The sequence below is a fragment of the Lissotriton vulgaris genome, chromosome 2_2 (assembly GCF_964263255.1).
Source record: "Lissotriton vulgaris chromosome 2_2, aLisVul1.2, whole genome shotgun sequence".
Classification (NCBI taxonomy): Eukaryota; Metazoa; Chordata; class Amphibia; order Caudata; family Salamandridae; genus Lissotriton; species Lissotriton vulgaris.
This window is the reverse complement of record NC_141688.1, coordinates 263,770,825-263,798,713: the sequence shown is the minus strand read 5'-3', so window position 1 is coordinate 263,798,713 and position 27,889 is coordinate 263,770,825.

Sequence of the window (27,889 nt, the reverse complement as noted above, 5' to 3'; positions counted from 1 at the left end):
ATCCGAAGAACGACAACAGGAGGAAGGTCCTTCTCCTACCTGGCCGCCAAGACCTGGAACTCCCTCCCGACCGACCTGCGCCTGACCCAAGACCACCTCTCCTTCAGAAAGAAGCTCAAGACCTGGCTGTTCGAGCAGTAGCAGCACCCCCCCCCCCCCCCAAGCGCCTTGAGACCATCCGGGTAAGTAGTGCGCTCTACAAATGTCTTGATTGATTGATTTCCATGAGGATAAGGGTCAAGATGATTTGCATATGGCTGGGTCCAACCTGAGGTGGGATGGTGAGCAAAAAAATGATGGGATGGAATGCTACCCGAGCGATTGCGAATTGCAAGCCATCCTCTTATCACCTTTTATGTGTTTCATATACCTCTCTATGTGTTATAGGTATGCCCGGTTCATTATATCACTGGAATCAAGCTTTACACTGCTAATGAGCCCAAAACTAGGGTGATGTGTTCTGGTTCTTGGAGGACCTGGCCTGGCAGTTCAGGCTGGACTGTTCCCATGAGGAGCAGGGTGAAGACTGATTTGCATATGGCCTGGGTCCAAACTGATATGGTATGGTGAGCAAAAGAATGATTGGTTGGAATGCGACCCTGAGCGATTGCCAACGGTTAGACAAACTGGAAGCATTCCTATCATCACCTTTTGTGTGCTTCATGTCCTGCCCCAATTGGCATGGGTATCCATAATGTGGGCCCCGTGCTCACTGTGTCACTGGAAACAAGCTGTACCCAACTGATGAGCCCACAATAAAGGGAACTGGTCCTGGTTTGCGAATGCTCCAATTCAGGGAGGACTTGGCCTGGTAATTCAGGCTGGACTGTTCACATAAGGACCAAGACTAATTTACATTTGGCTGGGTTCAAACTAAGGTGGCATAGTGAGCAAAATAATGATGGTTTGGTCTGCTACTTCCAGTGATTACCAGATTGCAAGCTATCTGCCATAACCTTTTATGTTTTTTTTTTACAAATATTTGACCCTCAGATCCAACTCTTCAGTACACTTCTGCACCTGTGTAAGACTCAAAAGAAGGACTGTTGCTCTGCTGCAAGGAAGGTGTGTGTACATGAGGTACCGCAGACTGCTCTGCTGCCCTGCCACCCTGCTTCCAGCGTGAGAAGGACTGGACCTGCATCTTGAAGCCAGGACCACCTGATTGACTACTTTGGTTAATTTTGTTGTAAATCAACAGCGATTAGGATAAGCATTAGCAGAAGACATGCTATATTTGACCATTATCATAGCAAATTAACCGACTTCATTTTATATTTGTAGCGGCCATTTTGTATGCCATACATCGCCATGTGCTCATCATGTGCTTTATCCTACCTCCTTGTTAACTGTGACTGAATTCTGCCCAGCAACAGGCTATATTTAGCATCCCCCACTTTCAGCATGCCCAGACATGACCAGTACGGTCTGCAGATGTTACTAATTAGTTCCAGATAGGAATGTGTTTATTAGTTTCTGGAAACTTTTAACTCTGCCCACTCATCGATTGTGCCTTCCAATACGCCCTTATATGCACATAAAACTGCTCTTGTATTTTGTACTGCCTTCTTTTGAGCCCCCTCATTGTGTATAAAAGGGGCCATGTGCTTTAGTTCGGTGTGCTACTCTATGCAATACTAAAGGGTGTTGTGTGGACTGTAGTACCACCTTTAAAGGTTCAATAAACTATGCTTTTGTATTTTCCAGTTTCTGTGCACACTTCTTCCTATGGTCTGAAGACTCTGTGCAGAGAAGGGCGAACCCATTGCACTAGTATGCCCAGCTGAGGCTTGCTTACAAAAATTGGCTGACCTCCTGGTAATAGAAATTAGGGCTAAAATGTACTGATATGTTAATGGTTGAGTTTGTAAGACTGTTTCAGGAGTCCACGGCGTGCAACTGCAAATAATAGAGCAATATAATAGGCAATGGGTGCTTGCACTCTGTTGACTGTCCACATAAAGAAGAGAAATGTTAAAGTCCTAATTATGGGACACTGGGACTTGACTCACATGTCCTGAAATCTAAATAAACATGAAGTATAAGGGGGTAGGCCAGAGGTACTATGTTGCCCTGGACCGTGGGGGTCAAAATATATTTTAAAAGATTTTTGTGTGCAATGCTGTGATCCTACAGGACTCTCACTGGACCCAGTGCGGGCCCCTGTATGCCAGAGAGAGTCTTGCTGATGCACAGCAGCACTTGCTTCTGTGAGAGTTCCATGGGATTGTAAAACCATTTTAAACAAATGTGTATGGGTAGTTGAATGAAAGGCAGGCCACAAGTCAGGACTTGGAGCCAACCCTACGCCTTGCAAGGCTGAAGGCCGTGCACAGCAAGGGTGGGTGGCCACCCACCGGGTTTGGTAGCAGGACTTTGGCACAGTTATTGATGGTAATGAAATATAACTTCACAGATGAAGAACTCTAGAAATTACTTAACAAGAGCAAAGGATAAATTGATGTTATAGTTAATGTAAGAAATTGGGTTATTAATTGAAATGGGTGGAAACCCCATTTAAATTAAAAACTCAGGGGCATATTATCAAGGGGGTTTATCTCCGCTTTTTTGGCTTTAAAAGCCAAGAAAGCGGAGATAAAATTATCTCCCTATTTCCTAGCTGCCGCTAACACCAGTTAGCGACAGCTAGTAGGAGATAGCGACCATCTTGGGCCCCACTTTACATGTCAGTGATATTTATCACTAATGAGATGCAAAGTGGGCGTGCCAAGATGTTAGAGACTGAAAACAGTCGCTAACATCGCTATCTCCTATTACCAACTTTTGGAGATATTCGCGCTAAGCGGGAATATCTCCAAAAGCTAACACCTGCCCTGAGCAGTTCTTAGCCATGTTATCCAATGGGAGGTGGATAACATGGCTAAGAGCATTAGCTCGCTAATGCATGATTATCGCTGACTTTTCAGCGATATTCATGCTTTGTGTCGATTTTTACTGCATTTGCGTTAAACCTTGGTAATACCAAGGTTTATTTGCGGTAAAAATCGCCGCAGAGCTGCTGTAAATGTTTGTCTCTAACCAAGCAATAGCGATAATTATCGCTATTGCTTGGTAATATGCCCCTCAATCCTTGACAGGGTGAACAGTCTCTAAATTAAACTGTGTTAAACCCCTTTGCCGCAGGGATTTTCCTTCTGTTTTGTTATCCCTGTTTTAGTGTGTGTCTGCAGCATTATAACTTAATATATTGCCTCTTAGTTGTACCTGACTGTTTTTGTACTGATCTACCTGAGGGTTAACCCCATTGGTGCTCATGATGAGCTCAGCTCGTTATGAGGCACGGTGGCGCTGTGGTCATGACGTGCTCAGCTCGTCATGACCACGCCCATTTCTTTGGAACGCTCAGCACCGCGGGGGAATTATCCCCGTGTGTGAGCGCCGCGCAGGTCATGACAAGCTCAGGTCGTCATGAGCACTGCGCTACCGTGTCTCATGACGAGCTGAGCTCATCATGAGCACCGATGGGGTTAACCCTCAGGTAGATCAGTACAAAAGCAGTCAGGTACAACTAAGAGGCAATATATTAAGTTATAATGCTGCAGACACACACTAAAACAGGGATAACAAAACAGAAGGAAAATCCCAAACACATCTCGAAAAATAGAGTGTATTTTAATAAATAAAAGTTTTTACAGAAAAATAGCACCAAAAAGAACAAAGGCCCATATATATGTAGCTGTTTTGTGGTCGCAAACACTACGAATCGCAAAAAAACGGTGTTTGCGATTGCAAAACACAGCTTTGCTATGTAAGCAACACATTCGGTACGCAATATTGCTAATCGCAAAATTAGAGATTAGCAAATTTGCGATTCATACTTCATTGAGATTTATTTGCGAAATAACATAATGTGACACAACAATAGCGAAACTTACAACTGTCGAGCTTGCAATTTGCGATTTCGCTAAACGGAATGCTTGAAAAATTCGCAAATTGAGCTTTGTTGAAATTTGCAAATTAGAGAATCGCAATTACCACCAAGTATGAGCAGGTGGTAACCATGTGCAAACTATTTAAAGAGTCCCTCAATGCAACAGATTTTCTCCACAATGGCTAGGCTGTATGTGAAAGCCAGGAGGCTGCGACTCAGAGCTGCTGCACCGAGAAGGAGACGCCAGGAAAGGATCTTTCGAGCGGGCATAACCCTGTTCCAGCGGCTGAGGAGGAGATCCATACAAATTATAGAGTGGAACATCCTGGAATTAATAGCAGAGCTCAAACCTATACTTGAGCACCTCACATGCAGGACATACACCATCCCCACCCATATCCAGGTTCTGTAAATGTAAATCTAAATGTTTTTGTACTTGTATAGCGCACAGCTACCCGCAGTGGGTTTCCCAGCGCTTGTACGAATACCGCAAGGGAACCCTTCCTGGCTTTCCCTGTGAAGTGTCCACTCCTGGGCACCCCATGCTGCAGACCAGGCATCCCTCGCGTTGTGGGGGCCGTTGTGGAGAGGCAAGCTATTGCCCAGAGTTCCAGCGAGGGACCCATGATCAGAATAGGCACTGAGGCGAGAATATCCAGTCAGGGGAATTAATGAGCCCGAGACCCGCCGGGACGGGAATCGAACCCTGATCCCTTGCCAGAGCTCTGCATCGAGGTCTGCCTGCTCTAACCATTGGGCCACACTTCTCCACTTCTCCTGTGCTCAATGCACCTCTTGGCATCAGGTAGCTTCCAGCGGGTGATAGCCACATCAGGAGGGGTCTCACAGAGTGCATTGTCACGCTTTTTCCACGCGTTCCTTGATGCCATGGTACAAAGGCTGCATCACCACATCCACTTCCCCAGCATGCTACAGGCACTACACCAGACCAAGCGGGAGTTCTATCAAATTGCACAATTTCCCCCCATCATTGGATGCATAGAAGGGACCCATGTCGCCATATCCCCCCTCCCAGAACGAGTATGTGTTCAGTAATTGCAAATCCTACCATTCCCTGAACATACAGGTGGTGTGTAATGCCAAGCACATTATCACTGACATCATTGCAAAATACCCAGGCAGTACACACAGAGCTTTCATCTTCTGCCACAGTAGGATACATCGTTGACTCACAAGTGGGGAATTTGGTGAGGGATTTGCATTTGTTTGAAGGACACACTAGTAAAGGACAGCATTGGCAGGACAGTGTTTGAACATATTCCTCCCACCCCACAGGTGACAGTACGTATGCGGTCCGTGAATACATACTGACTCCTTACCTGAATCCTGCCAACGCTGGGGAGCTGTCTCAGAAGCCCTGCTGTGAAGCACACTGCGGCACCTGTCGGTGCGGGCAGGGGTGTATTGCTGCTCCTGCTAGTTTGGGCGTGCTTGTCTCTTGAAGTGAGGACTCCTGGGCTAGTAGTGGCAGCTGCTCACAGCTGATCCACAGCACATGTCACCTGCACCAGTTCCCTAGCCACGACCTGGCTGCAGTGTGCCAGCTCATGCTACATACTGATGCTGTGCCATGATGGCACAGAGGTCGCTGAGGAAAGGCGGTTGACCGCCCTAGTGTAGAGGTCCAAGTGGGTGCGTCTCCCTGCGCCTAGCAGCGCGATCCACCCTCAGTTCAGCACAGAGTGCCTCCAGAGCATCCGTCTGGACCATGATGCTAACCCAGATCTGCCTCTAGATTGACTGACTGTTTCTTGCCTGCAGGCGCTGGACTTCTAACATGTGTCCCTCTAGCCCTCTGAAGACTGTGTCCTCTCCTGTGACTGCTGCACTGGTGGATGCACGTGCCCTGCACTTGGATGGTATTGGCGGTATTGGATCTGCACGTGCTCGAGAACGGGGTTGTGTCTCTGACTGTCCCTGGACTGGTTGGACATCGATATTGGTGTGGTGGGCTTCCTCCTCCAGCGGGGGCAATAGTGGCACTCCAATCCGCCTGCTGTGCTTTGGAGGGATAACTGGGCTGCCCTCCTCCTCCTGTTCCTCTTCTTCCTTTTGCCATGTCGCCTCTGGGTTGAGGGATTCATCCTCGCCTCCATTGAGTGTTCCCTGTGTTTCTGCTAGTGCTGTGGACTTAAATGTACACATTAATTTTCTGTCCTGCCCTGCATTTGTCATTCATTAGATTTCACTGTTTGGAGTTAAATGGGTCCTGTCTGTCTGTATTTTGCCTTTCATGATGCGCACATACTGGTTGTGACTGGCTGGGTGTCAATGCTCCACTGTTAGCTGCATGTGACTACATCTCCCATAATGCATTGCTGTGTGTGCTTGTGTACCTGCACTGGACTTATAGTTTTGCTGTGCCCCTGGGTCTCTCCTGGGTGTGTGGGGAAAGTAAAGAGGTATCAGGGTTGTGATGGCATGCTACTTAACTTGTCTTGGTACCGGGGTTCGGAGCTGTCCAGGTCTGCCACATCCATAACACTCTCTGGAAGCAGGGTCCCCTCAACCATTTCCTCGAGTGGTGTTAAAGCGGTGGCAGTGGAGGTCCCAACACTGGTCTTCTTAGCGTGCTCATACCTGGCAGCAACCTTCTCCTTTGAGCGCTGGCGCATGTCATACAAGAGCTTTCTAAAGTCTTCCACGCCAATTGCGTTGACTTTACGCTGGATGTCTGCCCATATCCTCTTCTTGCGGGTCTCAAGCACACAGAGGGACTTCTTGCCAAAGAGGAGCTCATGGCTAACAACCATCTCCTGAATCAGGCCCTGCAGCTCACTTTCTGAGAACTTGTGTTTTCTTTTTCTGGGTGTCTCCCTGTGCTGCTTGTCCTTGCTGGCCATGTCTCCAGTTTCTGCTATTAAGTGTAGCACTGCAGTGATGCCTCACCTCCACTCCTAGTCTGTCACTGTGCTTCTGATAATCAGGTGCAGCATGGGTAGTCACACTCCCCGGTTGTGATGTTATCAAGCTGCACCTGAGTTTCAGATTCTTAAAACTGCGAATTCACAAATTTTGTGATTTTTTCAATTAAGGTATCACTATTTGGCATATCGCTATTGAAATAGCGATTTTTACGGAATTGCTATTTTAATGCGAGTTTTTATTTACATACCGTTTTGCGATTCTCAATTTGCGATTTGCTATAAATCACAAATTGTGAATTGCAAAAAGGGGGTTTGATACATATGGCCCAAAGTGCCTACTATGGTTATCTGGTCACACAAGACAGTTAGATGTTCAGGCTGTCCACGATGAAGCGAGGGCCATGTACAGGCCCTCCAGGAATTGTACCCTTGTGCCTTTTGTGTTGAGATACAAGGCCCAGTGTCGGTCTGCAATGTGCTGCATGATGTAATGGTGTTGATGAAACCGCATGTCAAGAGCTGCAAGGTGCTGTGATGTAAGGTCCTGTGCCAGATTGCACTGGTTTCATTGTAGCTGTCAATCAGTAGCTGTGAGGCTGTGTGATGCAAGGACTTGTGTCAGGTCTTGTTGCACTGTGTTGGGTCAGAGCTGTGAGGTGCTTGAAGTGAGGGCCTGCAACAGGCTGTGTTGTGCTGCATTGGTTTTGATAAATCCATAAGTTGCACCAGGAGGAGTGTACTCTGACTCCATCCAAGATGCAGGACCTGGGGGGTCCAAAAAGGAATGGGATGGTAGAGAGATTTAATAGAGTATTGAAGGAGTCTATCCAGATTGCCAAAACACAAAACATGGATTGGAAAAGTCAGGTCCTTGAGAGGGTTAAGATATTTTGTCTAATGCCGCATTCAATCTTGGGTAAAGTATCTTTTGACCTGGTTAGTGGTCGGAGTCCCAATCCGTTAATATGCCTAGCTTGGATGATCAGTAAGAAAGTAGGAGGCAGATCAGACAGTGTGATTGTCAGTGAAGTGTGGGAGAAAACACAGAAGGAAAATTTGGAAATAGTAGCAATATTTTGATGTGATGAAATCCACCCCTAAGACTGAAGTAAAAGTGGCTCTAGTAGAGCCCAGGAGAAGGGCTCATTGAGGTCCAGTTGGTGCTGGTAAGCCGGAAAGTTGCATGCCATGTTTCTGGGGCTTGTTTTGTTCTGTATCTCACAGAGGATGCCAGACAGCTAGGCCTAAGAGTCACTCTGATGGTCCTGGAATCAAGAGAGCAGGTCCAGTGTTCTGTCCTGAGGCAGCAAAGCAGCCCTCCTAAGAGCAGGTCAGGCCTTCTGCCAGAAGTGATCTGATTTGGGGTCTGAGAGGCCACCTTCTATCCTCAGTGTCAGCTTGTCTCTTCTTCCACCATATCGAGTTTTTCTATTAACGATTTAGTGTGACAAAACGGCAAAGGGAGGCCCGGTGTTAGGTTACATTGTGTGCATGTTAGACAAAGCCCTTTGAAATGTAGGTGGGGCTGGGTATAGCCCTCCATAGTCATCCTGATAGGTGGGCTCCTTCTGTGCACACCTAGGCTCCTTTGGCCCCATGTCTGGAAAGAACACACAACCCACCATGTAGGAGAAAAACGCAGTCATCTGTCCCTGGCCACTAGGCGAGGGGTACAATTGGTTTGGACATAGTAAAGCAATTTTCTAAATGTGGCATTATTAGAATTTTTACTTAAAATCTGACTGTGCCTTCATAGAGAGTCTTAAATTACAAGTCAAAACAATCTACAATGTATTTCTGTATTTGCACCCTATCTAAAGTTAGCACTTATTAATGATATTAAGGACACCCAGTTTCAGTCTATGGGAGAGATAAGCCTTCCAACAGTGAAAAAAAGACTTTAGGAGTTTTTCACTGCCATGATATGTAAATCATAAATCCACATGTCTTCTGTTTTAAGTACCATGAACCCTGTCTTATGAGCTCCTATGGCCTACTTTAGCGAGACTTATATGTATTAAGAAGAGATATTTAGCCCTGGTAAACGTTTTATTTTAAAACTGCATTATAAGGCTGCAGTGGCAGGCCTGAGACAAATTTAAAGTGCTACTTTAGTGGGTGGCACAGTGAGGGCTGAAGGGCTACTAGTAGCATTTAATTTACAGGCCCGGGGTACAGGTAATACCATTTACTAGGTACTCACAAGTAACTTCTATGTGCCAATGATGTATAGGTCAATTGTACTATTTAGGGTACAAGCACTTTAGCACTAGTTATCAGCGGTAAAGTGCAAAGAGTCCTAAAGTCAACAAAAGCAAATTCAGCAAAATAAGATGGGTGAAGGCAAAATATTTGGGGGAATACCACCCAATGGCTTCAGGTCTAAATAGTTAGATATTGTAATAATATCCTACTGTAGTTTAAAAATAACAATAGAAAGTAACTGAAAAAAACAAAGGTTAAAGTAACTATAATTAGTTGAAAATGTCAGTTTAATCTAACATTTTATCCCCCCATAACTGAAAGTCACCAGTTTTATTTAACTGAAGTAACTATAAATCACGCCCTCGCTATGCACCACTTATTTCCTCACATATTACATCACTCATGACATGTTTTGTGAGAGAATATTACTGATGACATGTGAAATTACACAGTTGATTTCAACACTGTACATGAGGAGGTAGGTTTTATTTCTCCTACATTTGAAACATTGCATGTGTCCAGCACTGTACAACGCACGTGCAATGAGTGAAATATTAAAAAAAAATGTCTAGCTATAGTTATTTGCTCCAGCTTCCAGAACGAAACTTATGCTGACTAGCACATTCATCATTTGGAGTATGGTGCAAAGGTGTGTGCATGGTGCTAGGCTACCCTAAAGAGCACCAGTGCAGGGAACGAGAGTAGAAGCCGGCCATGCTCAATGAATATGGCACTGCGCTGCTCTCTACCAATAGCACAATGCAGCGCTATTCTTTTGTAAATCTTGTCCTTTGTCATCGACAAACTTACATCACCATGCTAGATGGGCCTGCCAGTCCTTACAGCTCCTCATCATATGATCCAGAATAGGGATAACACAATTGGTGCAAATTTTGCACCTGATTGTTTTTTAACCTGCATATATTTTGGCAGGTACGACGAGGCAAACCATTCTCACCTTTCTGATCTGTGAGGCTAATAATGTGCATACGGAATGTGAAATCTGCTATAATAGGATTCCCTAGGTGTAGTGTTAGCTGCAAAGAACACTAGTATTAGCAGATGGTGCATGATCATGTACTTCAAGAGAAGACTTACATTTATTCAATACCAGGATAACTTTTCTTAAATTTGTTATTAAAGTTCCCCTTTTCTGGCGCATTCTACCTGTTCTGATGTTAGCACCTACATGCCTCTGCGGCATTTGTCGCGCTTAATAAAACGATATGTCATACAATATAGCCTATCATATCACATCATAGCATACAATATCAGATCAGATCAGACCATTTCATACAATATCAGATCAGATCAATTCTTATCATATAATTTCATATCATATATCATACAATATCATATCATATTGTACAATGATATCATACCATACCATATCGTACAATATCATATAATATCATATCATATAATATCGTACAATATCAGATCAAATCAGATCAGATCACACAATATCTTGCCATATCATATCATATCATTTCATATCATACAATATCATATCCTATCATTCCATACACATTTCCAGGCAGAGTGTAATACAATGACACCCAGAACCACAAAAATATCAGTCATATGCTGGAGCCAAGACACAACCCAGGTCCCCTGGTTCCAAAGTCAGTAGTTTATTTATTAGACCCCTTGGCCATTATTAAACTCCTTTGGTTGAAGATAATAAAAATATGTACATTTCTTAGGTTGATTTAGTGGATGATATCTGAAGGATGTAGGGCAAGGACTGATTCACCCTACACACAAAGGGGCTCTTGAGAAGATGCGCTGCCGCTGGGTTACTCCTAGACTTGGGGCACATTTTGGGGCATATTTACAGGGGTGTTGCACCACAGGAATGTCACTTTCTGACATTCTGGTGGCGCAATGCCCTGCTCCATATTTACTAAGTGGCATTAACTGTGTGTGGCTTGTTAAGACGGCCCGCCCTACACACATCACTTAGCGTGAAAGGGGCCTGCAATGAATCTTGCTGTGGGTGTTCCACCACAACACCCATTGATTTTTGACACTGCCCCAGGTTTACAAGGATGTATTCTTTTTGCATAAATCTGAGGCAGTGACAAAATCTAATGCAATAGACGAGCAGGCGTTAGAATGGTGAAACGAGGAGTAATACTTTTATTTCTACTAATTCTTGCTTTTTCTGTATGCTGCATTCTGCAGCACACTAGAAAGAGCAAAAAGCAATTAATGATAGCATATGTGCAGGAAGGTCACTTCCTGCACATAAACAATCATTAAATGATGATGATTTGCTTCTTCTATCACATAGAAGTAACAAATCTCCATTATTGATTGCGACACCTTCTGCACTTAAACAATTATTCCCTGCAGTGCAGGTAGACTTGCACTATGATGCATAGGTGCCTTCGTTGGCCCTGGGCAGCTAATTTTAGTGCCAGCACTAGAGAAAACACAGGGGTGCAGTACTGTTGTTAAAACAGTACAACTCTATGTTTTGGAAATCTCGGTAAACGGCGCTGCCATATTTAGCGCTGCTCCGCGCTCTGACATTTCCGACATATGCCCGTAGACTTTTGAGTGAAGAATCCGAGAGTAGTCCTGATACTCGGACACAGTCGCAGGGTTCCATAAATGCATATGTAAAAGCATTATGCATTTGTAATAGTAATGCAGCTGTACCTGCAAAGCATACATGCATTTCCTCTTTTTAATGTTTCTCAAAGTAGATTTTTTTCCAATGGAGAAACCCATTCCTCCACCCCCACTCTTATTTTGGGGGTGCCTCTTCCCCTTTCCCAAGATTTACAGGATGAGAAAAAACCTGTGAAAGGCTTGTGAGTCCTGCAAGCAGGCATGTAGTGCTTTGTGGGTTGAGCCTTAAAAATTAGTGCTCAACTCTATCATGGGAGGTACTTCGGGTCTCGGGCTCAAAATTCCACTGACTCGACAATTCTCGCTCTGGTGCCTACTCAACTCACGGGGTCACACTCTGCAACTCTGGGCAATAGCTTGCTTAATCTCCACTACGGCCCCTCGCGGCGGGATGCCTGGCTTTCACCTTGTGGACACCCTGCTGTGGTTTCTCACAGGGGAATACCAGGACGGGTTCCCTAAGCAAGCGCCGGGACGCTTACGGGCAGCTGTGCGCTTTACAAGTCCAGCACATTTACATTTACTTACAAATTAACTGTTTACCCACCTCATATACCTGGCTCATCATCTAGTTAACACTTGTGTAACTCCTACCACCATTACCAGTCAATGGATACATCACCCATAATCACAGTAAGCAGTAAATAGGTACACAATGTGCAACAAAAGTAAGGACTGTAGGACCGACCAACACAAAGGCATGACAACAGGAGACTTTGCAATGGAGTTCAGCCATGAGAACAAAGCTGGGAGCTGGGGTCTGATAAATACTTCTCGTGAGAGGATGAAAAGAGAAGCAGAGAACATGAATGAAACATTCTCGCAAGCTTTTCTTCCATCCGCAGACCAGAGATCCGCGGTGTGCGCTTCATTAAAAAAGTAAGCAGGAAGCTATTGTAACTTTATAAGCGAATGACATGATCAGGGCTGCTTTCAGCTTTTTAATGGAAAAAGACAGCAGGACAGTAAGCCAGGCCTACCTGCATGCTTTGAAAATCTCAGAAGAAGCTGGTGGTGGTACCAGCAGGGGACAGCAATCCTCCGTCCTGAATAGACAATAAAGCCAGAGAGGGTTTAGTATGGACTATGCGGGGACCAGCACAATGCCTTTGCATTTTGCTGAATGGAAGGCTCAAGGAAAAAAAATTCTAACATGGAAACCAGCAACAAAGAGCTTTATGTACCATTTTTAAAAGTTGAGAAACAGGGCAGTGCATCTGCAAATCTAGACGAAAATCTTCAACGGATCCGAATTCATTCCTCGCTTTGGTATTCTTCTCTAGATTTGAATCTTTTTACAGAAGTAAAATGTATTCCTGAATTTATGGTCCATTGCCCATTAGGTTGCCACCTCTGCTTCACAAATCATCATTTTCAAACTCTTCAAAAGAGATTCAGGAAAAAATAAACCTTTAACAAAGAAAATACTGACCTCATCACCAGCACATTAAAAAAAATTACCAGTAGCATCAAATAGGCAGAGTGTGTGTGCGTTACATGCAAGCGTCATGAATGGCGCAGAGTGCTGCGTTCGGTACACGGGGCCTGCTACTCTCTAATGGGATTAGCAGGTGGGGATGTAGGGAAAGGCTATCGAGTAGTATTTCCTACAAGCAGAATTGTAGCACCAGACTAAAGGGCTCCTCGTATTATGCGAAAGCTCCTAATTTTCTCGCACCCTTAACCTTATTTGTACCAAAGAGGCTGGGGATGTTGGATAAGAGAAAGAGAGGAAACCAGTTTAGAGTAGTCAGAGAAAAGAGTGTTGGACCAGCAGTTGGGGTAAATAAGTCAATAGCACACTACTTCCTGTACAGTAAGGAATTCATTACTACTACATTAAAAGCTTCACAGTAGTCAAGCCTCCCCCAGACCTACTCTAAACTTTTTTGCTCATCAAATTAGAATCTGTTAATTTATCCTTCTATCTTTCTTGCTAACAGGGATAAATGTTTTGGACAAGGTCACCAGTTGAGAGTTCTCTATTTCTTGCAGCTAGCTATTTTCGTGTCGTGGATTGAGATGTTGTTATCTTCACGAAGGTTTCTAAGGCGTGTGTGCATCTTATTTGACCTCATATTCATGGTGAAGATGATGCAGTGAATGGCATCTGGAGCGCTGGCAGAGGGTTTCAAAGATTATTATATTTTAAAGGACTCTTTTAGAATACAGTCAACCGACCAACCAACTTATCTATGGTTTTCGGTAGTGTTGCTGCCCCCCCCCTCCCCAGCACCAATGTGAGTTCTGTAGCCACATTGGTGATAGTATTAGCAAATCATTATTCCATTCACCCTCCACCCCAAAAATAGAGTGTAGGCCACTTGCCTAGGGGTAAGTGAAAGTATACCTTGCTTATTCTCATTTTTATGACGTTATTGTCCACGCAGCATTTGGGTAATTTAGGCTGAATCTTTGGTAAGGTCTCCTTCCCACACATGCTGCTGGGATTTAAATAAATAATAAGCATGAGAGAAGTGGAAAGAACCACAAAGTACAAGTGGTTGAAATAGTGTCTGGCAGTATATAGGTCCATCCCATATTGAACATTTCTAACAACCAAAGCGTAATTGTTCATTTGGAAACACTTCCTGTGTGATAAAGCATTTATGCATAAGGGGCTTCGACATTGGGGAAAATAATAACAACAAGACTTTAAATTCCTGCAGGAGTAGGCATTGCTTTAGTGCATTTTTAAAAATAAATAGGGAAGATGCTCAAGTGGCAGCGAGAAGAAAGGGCAAGTGACTGGACCGTTAAGAGCGAGCAAGGTTTGATGGGGCGAGGCATTCTTGACTCAAAGATAATGACAGGATGGTGCAGGTGACCTCATTGGAAGACCAACATATGGAACATGCGAACTTTTCAGCTTGATTCTGTTGGAAGAAGTATGGTAATGGCAGTGCGGGTGGATGAGCAATGGGCAACGTCTAGAAGCATGACAAAACAACGGTGTGCATGTTCCATGATGAGGCACTTAGGAACATATTGTAGGGCAATGGAATATTGATACATTTCTCAGCTAAGTGGTATGAAAGATGATTCTGGAACCCTCTAATACCAAGGAAGTGAAGTTAGGCCACGGTGGTGGTTTCACCTCCTTTGTTGGCTTCAGAGAAGCCCAACCCTCCATGATATCCTCGAACCATAACTGCCTCTGTGGAGTTCCTGGAAACAAAAATCGACACTTTTCTGGCTGACATGGGGCTCTTTAAATATGATCATTTATGGCTGGTGGAACGGGCTACAAGAGGGAGGAGAGAACTGGAAGAGAGCCCCCCGACTTTGACGACCATGAAGAAGAAACTCCCGGTATGGAGGGCAGAGTCTGTACATTAGAGGTAAGAGCGGAAGATGCAGAGAGCAGGTCATGTCGTAATAACGTTCAAGTGAATGGCCTACGTGAACTGGTGGTAGGGGACCACATGCTGAATTACCTGGAATGCTGGCTGCAAGAGGAGGTGGCGCCGGTGGGACTCTCCCCATTTTTTGCACTAAAACAAGCACACCCGGTCCGAGCATGGCTACTGCCTCCTGGGGCTTGGCCCCGGCCAATGGTGGCCAGACTGTTACTCTACTAGGATAGGGACCACCTCCTGACTCAAGCCAGTATTGTATTGTATACTTTGAGGGGTACCTCAAAGTTTAAAATAGCAAAGTCATGGTTTTCCCAGAACTAACCAACAAGGTCCATAAAAACAACAATCTACCTTCCTAGAGGTAAAGCAATTCTCCGCCAACTGGGGATTATGTGAACTTTGGTGTTTCCTGATAGATTGAGTGAGTTTACCCTTTGGAAGTTTACCAATTAGCATCCACAGCCCAATTCACATCAGCGAACACCTTCAGGAGACTTCTCAAGACCTGGTTGTTCGAGCAGTAGCAGCCCCCCCCCCCCAGTACCTTGGGACCCTCACGGGTGAGTAGTGCGCTCTACAAATGTCTGATTGATTAAACGGAAGCCTATGAGAGTCAGGTCATAGCGAAGAGCCAAAATTGGTTGCATAGTGGTACCCTCCAGGGCAGGGACCCAGTAAGAATGACAACAAGCAGTGAAGTTGGTGGCGCCAATGAGTAGTAGTGTCTACAACAAGTGGTGATAGCACTCATGCCTCAGACTCAGATCACAGATCCACTTTACCCAAAGCCTCTGGAGCGAGATTTGGATAAATACAGATACAAATATTGAAAAAATAAGTATGATAACATCGGGAGCCCTAATTATAATACTCTTTATTTTGGGGAGGCTTTTCCAGGGTAGGGGGTTTGAAGACCATTGAGAACAAACCCTAAACTCCCTGATCACAGATCTCTATTTTCTATACATTGCTGGGTGGTGGGGAGCCTCACATAGTGCACCCAAACACCCACACTCTCTCTAGAGATAATATGCGTTGGCTCCCCTTCAAGTGTTATTTAAATGCATGTTTGGATTTGGAGTTGTTGCCTACTTATCCTGGGGTTTAGGAGTTAGGCTGACAGTTGTTTGTCTGATTGTGTGGGTTTTGTGAGTAATGCTCTCCTGACCTTATCGTTCCTGTTCCAGTCTTGGGTGGGGTAATTAGGGGACATTGCCGGGGTTAGCTGGGGGGAGGGTTGGGGGACTCAAAGTACAATCCTAGATACACCCTATGGCAAACACCATAAAATACAAGCTTGTATGCTGGAACATTTAGGGGGATGCATACGATGATCAAGCGATATAAAATGTACTCCTAGCTCAACAGACAAGAGGCCCGCATAGCACTGTTGCAGTAAACTCACCTTATAGCTAAAGAAAGGGCAGCATTGCAGAGAAGGTGGTGGGGACAGGACTACATACTCTGCATATGTGAGGGGAGTACTAATATGGGTACACCTGAGGTCCCCTTCCAACACACTGGAGCTCTGCTTAATTCAGCAGGCAGGATTGTAGTGGACATATGTCAACTAGCTGGTCGTGACATAGCACTAATTAATATTTATGGTCCGAATATAGATCAAGGGGTGTTGCTGCAAGATATTTCTAGGGGCCTGCACATTTTTGTACATCATACAGGCCACTATCAATGCTTAACTATGATCATAAAATTGTTAGCAGGGTCCTAGCAACCATTCTCCTCCCCTACATGAGGGATTGGTATATCCAGATCAGGGAGGATTTATACCTTGCTGCAACATGGCAATAAACATCGGGAGACTTCTGTCCCTATTAGAAACATAGACTCATGACTGTGAGGAAGTGGTGGTCTTTTGCTGTAGACAAAGCAAAAGCCTTTGACAGCTTAGAATGGGACATCCTATGTGAAGTGATGGAATGCCTACGGTTGGGATGCAGTTTTACTGCCTGGAGACACATACTGTGTACGGACCCCATATTCACACCATCTCTGAAAGCTATAAGGTGGGCAGGAGAACCAGACAAGGTTTCCCGCAACAGAGCCATTGGCCATCTGTGCAAGATCTCGGGGTTGCTACTGCAACTATGATGTTGGGGGTGCAACAACAACACATTGCTTTATGAGCAGATGACCTTCTAAGATTCCTCATAGACAAGGCAGTGAAGCTAGCGGGAGCCAGAGGACTACTGGAAGAATTTGGGTCCCTGTCAGAGATAAGAGGCAACTGGCAGAAGTCAAGACTGTTCCAGACGCTAGCGATTCGAGTCTTACCTGAGGGTCTAGAACTGCTACAATAATCAATCAATCAATCAGTGACACTTATAAAGCGCGCTACATACCCGTGGGGTCTCAAGGCGCTGGGGGGGGGGGGGAGCCGCTACTGCTCGAACAGCCAGGTCTTCAGCTTCTTCCTGAAGGAGAGGTGGTCTTGGGTCAGGCGCAGGTCGGTCGGGAGGGAGTTCCAGGTCTTGGCGGCCAGGTGGGAGAAGGACCTTCCTCCTGTAGTCGCTCTTCGGATGCGGGGGACGGCGGCGAGGGCGTGGTTGGCTGATCGGAGGTGGCGTTTGGGAGCGTAGAAGTTGACTCGGCTGTTGAGGTAGCTCGGGCCTTGGTCGTGTAGGGCTTTGTGTGCGTGGGTGAGGAGGCGGAAGGTGATTCTTTTGTTGACGGGGAGCCAGTGAAGGTCTCGCAGATGTCCGGAGATGTGGCTGGTTCGTGGGATGTCGAGGATGAGTCTGGCTGAGGCGTTCTGGATCCGCTGGAGTCTCTTCTGGAGCTTGGCGGTGGTCCCGGCGTAGAGGGCGTTGCCGTAGTCCAGTCGGCTGGTGACGAGGGCCTGGGTGACGGTCTTCCTGGTCTCGGTGGGGATCCACCAGAAGATCTTCCGTAGCATGCGTAGGATGTTGAAGCATGCCGAGGAGACGTTGTTGACTTGCCTGGTCATGGAGAGGGAGGAGTCCAGGATGAAGCCCAGGTTGCGTGCATGGTCTGTCGGTTTGGGTGCGGTGCCCAGGGCGGGAGGCCACAAGGAGTCGTCCCAGGCGGAGGGAGAGGAGCCCAGGATGAGGACCTCCGTCTTGTCCGAGTTCAGTTTCAGGCGGCTGGTCGTCATCCACTCGGCTACCTCTTTCATCCCTTCGTGCAGGTTGGCTCTGGCGGCGGCGGGGTCGTTGGTCAGGGAGAGGATCAGCTGGGTGTCGTCGGCGTAGGAGATTATGCTGAGGTTGTGTTTGCGTACGATGGCCGCGAGGGGGCTCATGTAGACGTTGAAGAGGGTGGGGCTCAGAGATGATCCTTGGGGGACGCCGCAGATGACTTCGGTGGCCTCTGACTTGTACGGTGGTAGGCGGACTCTCTGTGTTCTCCCGTCGAGGAAGGAGGTGATCCACTCCAGCGCCTTGTCCTGGATTCCGACGTTGCTGAGACGCCGTACTAGGGTGCGGTGGCAGACCGTGTCGAATGCCGCGGAGAGGTCTAGGAGGATGAGGGCCGCTGTTTCTCCATTGTCCACCAGGGCTCGGATGTCGTCGGTGGCGGCGATGAGGGCGGTCTCGGTGCTGTGGTTGGCTCGGAAGCCGGACTGTGAGGGGTCGAGGGATCCGTTCGTCTCGAGGAAAGCGGCCATCTGCTTGTTGACGGTCTTCTCGATGACTTTGGCTGGAAACGGGAGGAGCGAGATGGGGCGGTAATTCTTGAGGTCGGTGGGGTCCGCTGTTGGTTTCTTGAGTAGGGCGCTGAGTTCGGCGTGTTTCCAGCTCTCGGGGAAGATGGTGGTGTCGAGGGATGTGTTGATGATGTCTCGCAGGTGGGGTGCGATGACAGCGTCGGCTTTGTTGAAGACGTGGTGAGGGCAGGGGTCGGTCGGTGATCCGGAGTGGATGGAGTTCATCGTGCGGATGGTGTCTTCGGTGCTGATCGGGGTCCAGGCGTGGAGGGTGGTGGTGGGGGGTGGTTGTTCGGTCATGGTGTGCGTTGGTTGGTTGTTGAAGCTGTTGTGTATGTCCGCGATCTTGTTGTGGAAGTATGAAGCCAGGGAGTTGCAGAGGTCTTGCGATGGGGTGATGTCGTTGTTTCCTGCGCTGGGGTTGGAAAGCTCTTTGACGATGTTGAAGAGTTCCTTGCAGTTGTGTGCGTTGTTGTCCAACCGGTCCTTGAATGCTGTTTTCTTGGCGGCGCGGATCAGCTGGTGGTGTTTCCGGGTGGCAAGTTTGAAGGAGGTCCTGTTGTCCGGTGTCGGTTCCCTTCTCCAGACTTTCTCGAGGGCTCGGCAGTTCTTCTTGGAGCTCTTGAGTTCGTCGGTGAACCATGGGGCTTTCTTGCTGCCGGGTCTGCTGGGCGGGGTCCTCAGTGGGGCGAGTTCGTCCGCGCAGTTGCTGATCCACTTCGTGAGGTTGTCGGCGGCCTGGCTGGGGTTCGCTGAGCTGGCAGGAGGGTGCTGGCTCAGGGAGGTGGCGAGCTGGTCTGCTGTGATCTTGTTCCAGCTTCTGCGGGCGGTCTGTTGCTGGTGGTGGTGGGTCGTTGTTTTCTTGAAGGTGAAGTGGACGCAGCTGTGGTCCGTCCATTGAAGCTCTGTGGTGTGGCTGAAGTTGATGTCCTTGCTGGATGAGAAGACAGCGTCGAGTGTGTGTCCGGCGAGGTGGGTGGGGGTGGACACCAGTTGCTTGAGTCCCAGGTTGGTGAGGTTGTCGAGCAGGGTGCTGGTGTTGCGGTCGTTGTTGTTCTCCAGATGGAAGTTGAGGTCTCCCAGGAGGATGTAGTCAGCGGAGGGGAGGGCATGTGGGCTGACGAAGTCGGCGATGTCCTCGCTGAATTGTGTGCGTGGTCCAGGGGGTCGGTAGATCAGGGTGCCTCTGAGGGTGGTGTTCGGGTTGGTGTGGATCTGGAAATGCAGGTGTTCGGCGGTGGTCAGGGAGTCGTCGGTGCTGGTCGTGAGACGGATGGTGCTCCTGTGGATGATGGCGATGCCTCCTCCCATCTGGTTGGCGTTTCGGTCCCTCCGGACGATCTTGTAGCCCTCTGGGATGGCGATGGCGATGTCGGGAGCTGAAGAGGCGTTCATCCAGGTCTCCGTGAGGAAGGCAACGTCTGGAGCTGTGGTGTCGAGGAGGTTCCAGAGTTCGATGGCATGTCTGTGGACGGAGCGGGTGTTGAGCAGGATGCACTTGAGGTGGGTACTGCTGGTGTTCGGCTTGGTGGGTGCTGGTGCGAGGCAGGTCCGGATGCAGGTGAACTTGCAGGCGTGGCAGCTGAAGGGTCCGTGGGTACGTCGTGGAGAGGCTTGATGGCATTCTGGGAGTCGGCCGGTGTTGAGAGCGGTGAGGGTGGCGGCGGAGTACGTCAGGCGGGTCGGTCGGGGTCTTCGTGGGCCAGGGGTCCTGGCGCTGGTCGCGATCCGGTCGCGGACGGGCGTAGACGGGGTTACCTTTGGCGCGCCTTCGGCGCACAATCGGCGCGCCCGCTGCGCGTGACCGCTGCGCGTCCGCACGGTCGCCATTTAAGGCGAAGTGCGCGGGTGGGCGGAGCAGCTGGGAGGCGGGAGCGGGGAGGGAACAGAAGAGAAAAAGGGGCGGGGCCAATGTCGGTGGCGGGAAGCGAGAGCGGAGGGCGGCGAGGTAGGCGGCCAATCAGGAAGGAAACTGGACACGGCACAGGGGATACAAAGAAATTAACAGGCACAAATTACGGGCAAAACAAATAAAAACAGCAAAATACGCGAGCAGACGGCAGAAACAGACAAGCACAAATTACGGGCAAAACAAATAAAAACAGCAAAATACGCGAGCAGACGGCAGAAACAGACAAGCACAAATTACGGGCAAAACAAATAAAAACAGCAAAATACGCGAGCAGACGGCAGAAACAGACAAGCACAAATTTAGGGCAAAACAACTGGGAAACCAGAGGGGAGCGACCACGGCGTCAGCGAGGCCGGCGGCGAGGCAGAAGGCAGGCAGAGGGGAACACACGCAGCAGCTGGTGGCCGTGCGGCGCGGGGGTGTCCCACAATAGGTCCTCCAATGACCTGGCTGGCTTGCTTGATGAGAATGTTGGGAGGGTGGTATATGTATACAAGAGTCCTGTACTCGCCAGGCATGCCCTGGGGCATGCTGCACATACTGCCACATGGGGGGAGTGGCGGGCGTGGATGACTGAGTGACCGCAGAAGCGATGTGAGTGAGAGACTTATTTTGAGCCAATGAAATTTTCCACTTTGAGGATTTTTGCTCGGAATTTGAATTACCCAAAGGGCATGTTTTGCTCCACAGGGTATTGTTGGTGGTGATTAGGAAACATTTGGGGGGTAGGATTGTCACAACCATCTCACCATATGCATTGCCAATATATAGTCACATACTCGGGAACCTTTAAAGCGGTTTTCTGTATATATAGGGCAATAAGGGTAGACATACTACAGCAACTGGACACATTACGGACTCGCTGGGAGTAAGACCTGGGGAATCCAGTACCCGAGGGTGACTGGAAGACTAAGCTAAACCAGGTACCCCAGATATTGTGAAATGCAGGCTTCAAATTTAGATGAATTATAATATTTTCCACAGGGCATACTTCACTCCAGGGAGAGTGAATAGGTATTTTAATACAGCTGGGATGGCATGTCCAAGATGTGGGATGATTGGGGCAGAATTGGTACATATGTTCTAGGAATACCCATTGATAGAGGCCTTCTGGAAGGAAGTCATGGCTGTAGTCGTGGCCATTATACAGAAGGAGGTCTCCCGCTTCTCGGGCAGTGCCTGTTGAGCTGGTTTCTGCACAATACTAAGTCCAAAGCAAATAGCAGGTTTCAAGACTTCACCTTCATCCTAGCAAAGAGAGAAATCAGAAGGAATTCGAAAGCTATTAGGGCATCCCAGGCAACAATTTGGTGTAGGGAACTCTAGAAGTGGGCAAGCTATGAGGGAAAGGTCCTGCTCCTGGAAGACAGATGAGGGCAGGGCTCAATTGTACTGGCCAGGCTGTAATAATCAAAGCAGGAACCGTGGACAATGGGTTGCCTTGTTTATTACAAGTTAAAAGTATACAAAGGACCTCATCCACAGAGTAGTTAACAAATGATTCCTCAGCACAGCAGTCAGGTTCCCTCTTTCCCAACGACTTCAGCTCCTAGGTTACAGAACCTTGAACAGTAGGTTCTATAACCTAGGATACCACACAGGGTGTAGTGTGTTGTATCTTGGTCATTGGTCATTCTATTCTCGTGCTAGTTATTCTATTTAGTGTGCACATGCCTGTGCATGTGCACAGAATGTATTTATGTATTGATTTAAATGTGGAGTCGCTTTCTGAAGCCAGGTGTCCGTTGTGAGTCAGTTACCGCTTGGACTCCTGGCTGATGAGGCGCTCCTCCTGTGATTGGAAACCTGCAATAAACTTCGATTTGGAATACATTCCTTATCTCAAGAATTTCATTAAGGACTTATTGTCCTCTACATATTGGCGACGATCGGGATTTTGTTTCCATCACCGACCCCACGCAAAGGAATTTATTTTGGCTAATTTTTACTTCGTCGAAATTGGATTGCTTTGTCACTCGACACATCTTTTTGGTGTCATGATCCAACGATTCATTGGATTTATTACTCGTGTGGATTAATTGGTCGAGTTTTATGTTTTGGAGGAGCGAATCCGAGACTGCTTTCTCGACATTTTGATTCTTTGGAGCGTGAATCGCAACTTGAAGACGTTTGGCTGAGTTCTAAATGGAAATAAAAGTCACCTTACAAAGCCTTAAACTTATGGTTGAAGTTTAAGTCACCCTTCAAGTCTTGAATCTTCAAAACCTGACATTTCCAGGATTTCATTTTGAATTACGCGCTTACCGGTTTACTTGGAACTCCGGCATCGCGTCTTTAGAACGTCAACAGCGCACTCTTCTCTTCGAACTCCGAGTTACGCCTGCCAAGTCTTCGCCTGGAACTCTGGGATACCTCAGCATACACGTCACGACGCTCACGTCACGACGCTACGCACGGCGGACATCTTGGTGAAGTCTGAAGCTGAACTCTGGGATACCTCAGGTGGGGAAGAAACAGGAAAGAAGAGAAAACAGCTAAATTACGAGGAAGAACATCAAGGTGCACAGGATAAAATAACGATACAAAATTATTCCCATTAAAGGCTAGACCAAATCTTCTTAATTTTAGCCAAGAACGAGGACCTCTGGCTCTAGCTAAAGCTGATTCCGACTCATACACCAGTCTGAGTAGAGCCCATACTTCATTCAAATTTGGGCTGATAGTATTTATCCAGGCTCTGGCAATACATACACGAGCACATGCAATGATAATATGATAATAATGATGGAGAACTGAAGGACTCCGCAGGCACACGCCGGGAGCTTCACAGCGCGAACTTTTAAAAATTGAATATTGTGTGTTTTTTAACTTGCTTGCTGACAACCTACCCAAGCCCTCCTGAAACAGCCGTGAAGCGCTGCATAGCGCCGGCTGCAACGACCGCAGCAAACGCCATTCAGGCGAGTCCCTGGGCCACGCCCACATCGCAGGCCACACCCCCTTCCTCAGCTACATTATGTGTCACTTCCGGACGCGCAGCGGACGAGCGCAGCGGGAGCGCCGTCTACGCGCCGAAGGAGCGCCAAAGGAGGGCCCGTCTGTGCCCGTCCGTGTCCCAGACGCGGCCAGCGCCAGTCCCCTTGCAGCTGCCCTCCTACCCTGTAATCGACCACGTGTTCCCTACTCTCGTGAGTACCTAATTGCACTTAATACTAAACCATGCTCCTGTTCAAGTCAATGGGACCTGGCAGATACTGTTCAGTACACTTGTCAATCATGCACATTTCGCTCTCAACCTACTCTTCCAGCCCCTACACAGTGTGCTACTGACTCGTCATATCTCCGGGCCGGCTTGATCAACGCCAGATCTCTGGTAAAACACTCTAATGAAATATTTGAGCTACTAAGCGACAACGAGTTTGACCTTCTCTTCGTCACAGAAACATGGCTCAATGACACATGTAACCCAGTGATCGAACTCGCCATCCCACGCGGCTTTAAAATTATCAGACAAGACCGCCCCCTAGGCAGAGGAGGTGGCGTAGCAGCCATTTTTCGGGATAAATGGACCTTTTCTCTAGACCCTATGGGCCCATCCATTGATGCTGAGGTACTCCATTTCTCTCTCACCTTAGGGGCACATTTTACTTTAGGTGGATCTCTGGTATACCGACCCCCAGGCCACGCAGGTAAATTTCTTGAGGCACTAGAGGACATGATAGTCCCACGTGCCCTGAAATACCCCACATATCTCCTTCTGGGGGACTTTAATATCCATGTGGACCAGCTTGATCTATCTGACACAGTTCGGCTAAACGAGGCGTTTGCAATGGCCCAACTGAAACAGTGGATCAAGGCTTCCACCCACTCAGGAGGTCATACCCTTGACCTAGTATGTACCAATTTCAACATTAATATGTCTGAACCTGAGATTTTAAACTGGTCTGATCACATGTTAATAAGATTCTCCTGGCCCTTGTCCCGCCCTACTGAGACCAACCATGCTGAGGCTCATACACAGAAAATCAATTTAGCTTTGCTCTGTGATCATCTCGATACCTCTCGCCCCTCACTGCCCTCAGAAATTGAACCAGCAGTGAGCTTATTCAATTCATGGATTGAAGAAGGGGCTGCTCTTTCCACCAAATCAGGACGCGTCTGTAGAGTTCGCTCCTCCCCCTCTAAACCCTGGTTCTCCAACACCCTCCGCGATCTTAAATCAGGCTGCAAAAAACTCGAAAGACGTTGGAGACAAGCATACCTCCCTGAGGCCAAGAAAGAACTCAGAACAGCTCAAAAGAAGTATTATGCTGCAATTAAAGTGGCAAAAAAAAGCTCATACTATGAAGGGCGTATTTCCAAGGCCAATAACAACAGCGCAGAAATCTTTGCTGTTGTCAAAAGCTTTGTCTCTCCTAGCGCCGCTCACCCTCTTCTAGCCTCATCGGCAAAATGGTGTGAGGAACTCTCTGTGTTTTTTGTGGAAAAAATTGATAAAATCCAAGATGATCTACTTACCGTATGCAACAATTTTCCATCCTTCATGACTACTCCTATCCCCACTATGCCCGCTTCTACGGATCAGTTTGCCCTCTTCACCCCAGTGAATACAACCGAGGTCGTGAAAATTCTGGCTACCTTAAAATCGGGCTCCCCTGCGGACCCCTGCCCAGCCAGAGTCCTTGCGGGCCTGGCTAACACAGTCGGCCAAGAGGTGACACATATTGTGAACCTCTCCTTTTCCAGCGCCACAGTGCCAGCTTGCTGGAAACAGGCTAAACTGCTACCACTCCTTAAGAAAAATGGCCTAGATCCAAAAACTCCCGCTAATTTCCGACCCATTTCTTTACTGCCAGCTCTAACAAAGATATGCGAAAAAGTTGCATTTTCACAGCTGGACCGATTCGTAGAAAATTCTCAAGCTCTCCACCCTGCGCAATCAGGCTTTAGAGCCGCTTTCAGTACAGAGACGGCCCTAGTTGAGGTCTCTGAGGCTATCCGTGAGTGCTTAGACGGAGGTGGCAGAGCGGCGCTGATTTTATTGGACCTCTCTGCCGCCTTCGATACGGTTCCTCACTCCCTCCTACTTACCAGACTAGCAGACATAGGCATAACTGGCCCTGCTCTCGGATGGTTAAGATCTTTCTTAGATGACAGGTCCCAGCAAGTGTGGATGCCGCCTTTCTCTTCTTCTCCCAAAAAACTTTCAACTGGCGTACCACAGGGCTCTACCTTAAGCCCCCTGCTTTTTAATGTCTATATGACCCCCCTCATCTATCTAGCGGAACAGCTAGGGGCCAAAATTATGGCCTACGCCGATGATACCCAGCTCTTGTTTACATGGCCCAAAAACAACCTGGACACAACGAGAGTCCAATTCTGCTTATCATCGGTCTTCCGCTGGCTGGCCTTGGCTCAACTCAAGTGTAATGAGAGCAAATCGGAAATTCTGCTGTACGGCTCCTTCCCAGATAATTTCTATGATTCTCTCTGGCCCACCGATTTTCCCAGCCCCAAATCCACAGGTGGACCTGCAAAAAACTTAGGAATCTGGTTTAGCAATAATCTAAGATTTGAAGATCACCTGAAAAAACTCACCGGAATCTGCTTCTCCACTCTTAAAACTCTACGCAGATTCCTTCCTTTGCTCCCGCGAGCAGCTAAGGAGACGGTCATTCGCGCTCTGATACTATCCAGATTGGATTATGCGAATGCTCTCTACTGCGGACTCCCAGCCTATCTGATCCACCGCCTCCAAGTCATCCAAAATGCTGCGGTCCGGCTGCTGTTCAACATCCCCAGAAGATCTAGCGTCCGCCAACCTCTCCGAGACCTTCATTGGCTTCCAGTGGCTCAAAGGATCTTATTCAAGATCCTTGTGTTAGCATATCGTGCACTCCACCTAACAGGCCCTACCTATTTGAGAAAAAGATTTTCCCTTTATACCCCCAACCGCCCTCTCAGATCAAGCAATCTTCATCAAATGACTGTACCAAAGTTCAAATATAGTAGGCTTGGTGGACAATCCATTTCTGTTAGAGCAGCGAGAGCTTGGAATGCCCTCCCCCTGCAACTGAGAACAGCCCCTTCCATCATGGCATTTAGGAAAGGCCTAAAAACCTACCTCTTTAACACCAACGCCTAATGGCTGTCCCTCTTTTGCATTTACTGTGATCTGCCCCCTTCCGTTTCTCTCCGCGCCAGGATACTATACTATTTAGTAGCAGAGCGCGTTACAAAAGCCTCTATAATAATAATAATACACGTCACGACGCTCACGTCACGACGCTACGCACGGCGGACATCTTGGTGAAGTCTGAAGCTTCAGCTGTTGGCGTTGGTGTTTTATCGACGTTTTACGCGTCTGGCTTATCTGCGTGTGACCTCGGCGATTCACACGCCTTTTTAACAAGCGATTAACTGCCTTTGTTTGAAGCCTTTATTTGAAGCTGTATTTAAGCGGTATTTAAGCTGTTCTGTAAACCTTTAACGAAATTTTCTTTTACAGCAAATTCGTATTATACAGGTTTCATGTTTATTTATGCTAAGTTTTGACGCAGTTATAACTTGATTGTATATTACCTATAGGAAATATCTTGCTATTTTCATCGTATATTTTTAACAATATGACCTCGGTTAGGGAGGTCACTCAACCTCCTCCTTTTCTAGAGAAGCCTGGAAAGCCTACTTTGTTATGGTCTGAGTGGTTTGGCTTATTTGAAAACCACATTTTAGCAATTGATGCTTCTGACTATTCCCCTCCTAGGAAGTTCGCTCTTCTTTTTGGCAGTCTTGGGTTAGCAGCGCAACGCATTTTTAAGAGTTTGGTACCCATTCCTCCTCCTGCTGCTGATTCAGGGGATAGTGAATGGAATGTTTACATAGAGGCTATTGCCAGATTAAAAAAGCAATTTGAAGAATCTCCTAACATCATGCTAGAGAGGCACAATTTCTATAAAAGAAAACAAAAGGAGGATGAAAAAATTGACGAATATATTTCAGCATTAAGGGTATTAGCTATTACCTGTGATTTTGGTCCTTTACTTGACAATTATATTCGCGATCAATTTGTGTTTAATTGTTCTTCTACCAAAGTGAAGGAAAGAATTCTTAGTTGCAAGAATCCCTCGCTGTCCGAAGTTATTGACCTTAGCCTGAGTATTGAAAGATCAGTAACCTCTACTAAGGCCATGGCACTGGATACTGTCACTAAAGTTAATTTTATTTCAGATGATGTGTCTGAGGATGGTGTATATGCTATTTCTAGTAAAGAAGCTAAAGAAAAATGGCAAAGTAAGACTAGTGGTAATACAAATAAACAAAATTTTTATTTTAGATGTGGGTCCA